Source organism: Gavialis gangeticus, unplaced genomic scaffold, assembly GCF_001723915.1.
Source record: "Gavialis gangeticus isolate Ggan-Ray unplaced genomic scaffold, GavGan_comp1, whole genome shotgun sequence".
Lineage (NCBI taxonomy): Eukaryota > Metazoa > Chordata > Crocodylia > Gavialidae > Gavialis > Gavialis gangeticus.
In genome coordinates, this window is record NW_017729026.1 from 27,895,290 (window position 1) to 27,897,708 (window position 2,419).

Here is a 2,419-nt window from a genome sequence, read left to right on the forward strand (position 1 = left end):
GACACTGATGCATCTCCATAGGTACCACCCCCTTACCCTTGCTCCTCCTCAGCCTGGCACCAGTGGGAGCATGCCCAAAGGGAAGTCCCCCTCTTGCTCCAAAGCCCCCATCCTCCCAAAGCAGAGGCAGGCCATCCTGGAATAATGGGGGAAAGTTGGACAGAAAGGGGGTGTGTTGCAAGGGCGAGCGAGATCACCCAGAACACTGGGGATATGCTTGCTCTGGATGGACAACCCTTCTCCTTAGTTGAGCAGCCAGGTTTCAGGCAGCTTATGATGCTCGTGGCCCCATCCTACCAAGTGCCAGCATGCACCACCTTCAACAGGACAGTGGTGCCCTCCCTGTATGAGGCATGCAGGGAGTACTTGAGGGAGGAGCTATGTGAGGCAGGTCCGCAGGTGGCCTTACACTTCACCTCAGACATCTGGAACAGCTGGGGTGGAAATCATGCCTACTTCTCCCTCACAGGGCACTGGTGCGACCAAGCAGTTGGTGGGCTCTCCTTCAAGCCAAGGTGATGGATGAGTCCCACACAGCAACCAAGATCATGGGGGCCAGGAACCACTTGGTGCAGGGGTGGCTCATTAGGCAAGGCAAGCTCACCCACAGGTTTGTGGTCACTGACAATGGGGCCGATATAGTCAAGGAGGTCTCTGATGCCAACTTTGTTGGCATCTGCTGTGTGGCACACAAGTTCCACCTCATTGTCAAGGATGCCTTGAAGGGGGACAGGGCTGCCAGTGACGGCACCAGCAACACCAACAAGCTCATATCCAACTGCAGGGAGGGGGTCGGCTACTTCCACCAGAGCATCAAGGGGGGCAAGATGCTGTGGGACAAACAATCAAAGCTGAACATCCCACAGCACAAAATCATGCAGGATGTGGAGACTCAGTGGCCCTCCACATACCTGATGCTTGAGAGGCTGGCAAGAGGAGCAACAGGAAGCCATCCATGAGATGGCCTTGCTCAGGGAGGTTGGGATCAGCAGCCCCCTTAACAGAGCTGAGTGGGATACCATCTCCCAGATCTTGCTGGTCCTCAAGCCCTTCCTTGAGGCCACTGAGATACTCAGTGCTGGCGATGCCCTCCTTAGCCAGGTGGTCCCCATAGTGAGGGAACTTCAGAGCCAAATGGAGAGCTTCCAGCGGATCAATGTTCCTGGCTGTGGCAAGCCACTGTCACCAGACATCCAAGCACTGGTGAGGCGGCTGAAGGAGGACCTCAGGAAATAGCTTGATAGCTTGTGGTCCAGTACGGTCCGCATGCTGGCCACCATGTATGACCCGAGGGTGAAGGGCAGCATATGCAGCAGCCAAAGCCTAAATCAGTGGACGGAGGTGCTGGTGAAGAGTCAAGGAGGCAGAATGGCAGAGGCAGGGGGATATGGAAGAGGGATGTCCGCTGTCCCATGCTAGCATGCCATCCACCAGCCAGTCTCCTCCTCCACCACAGGTACTGCCAATGTGGGCCAAAGGCATGGCTTACATAGTGGGGTTCTAAGGCACCAGACCCCACCATCAGGCAGGTAACACTCAGGCCTTGGTGGCTGCCTATCTCGCCGAGGATGTGGAACCACTGCTGTTCGACCTCTTGGCCTGCTAGGCAAGCCGCAGCCAGATGTGGCCGGATCTCGCCACAGTTGCCCGGGAGCACCTGTCCTGTTCACCGACCAGTATTCTGAGCGAAAGGGTGTTCAGCATTGCTGGGGATGTAGTGACACCCCGCTATACCTGGTTGGATCCTGGTTTGGTGGAGCAGCTGGTGTTCCTTAAGGTGAAACTCCTGCTGCTGGGGTTCCTCAAGCTCCAGGTGCAGATGGAGTGAATGCCACCCTCCTCACTCTGTCCACACCTGTTCCCTTTTTTTGTTTTTTCAAAGCTATTTAATGCCCCACTCTCAGAGCTGGAGGGGGCACTCATTGCATCACCAGCCAGCAGTGGAAGAACATGCTGAGCTCCCATGCCAGGATGAACTTGGAGGTATGGCCTGGGGCTATGAGGAAGGAGAAGGCCTGGGTCCTGGGCATGACCACTAAAACTGCACTCTGCGAGGTCTGGTGGGACGGCTGGCAGCACACCAGCCCCAGGAAATGCCAGGACTGAGGATCCCCCTGGTGAAAGGCAGGTAGGAGGCGCCATAACCTCTAGCTCCCACATGAACGCACACAGTCCTGGCTGGGGAATGCCCAGACCCGACATGTCTTTGACAGGCCTGGGGCTTGCTCATTATAGTGGAGTTGTGAGGCTTCAGTTGATCTCAGCTTAGCTGCCTGGGATGCCAGCTTTCAGGTTAAAAAACACTTCATCCATGAGTTTTTGTACCTACTACCAGGAGGCTGCTGAAGTGAAGTTCATAGGCCCGGCTGTGAAAATTGGGGGTGTGTGTGGTGTGTATATGTGCATGTGGTGTGTGTAT

At 55.8% G+C, this 2,419-nt stretch overlaps 1 protein-coding gene across 1 annotated transcript in view; it reads left to right on the plus strand.

Moving 5' to 3' along the window:
- WASF1 (WAS protein family member 1) overlaps positions 1–2,419 on the plus strand; it is a 242,416-nt gene that overhangs the window by 70,326 nt on the left and 169,671 nt on the right. The window lies entirely within an intron of this gene.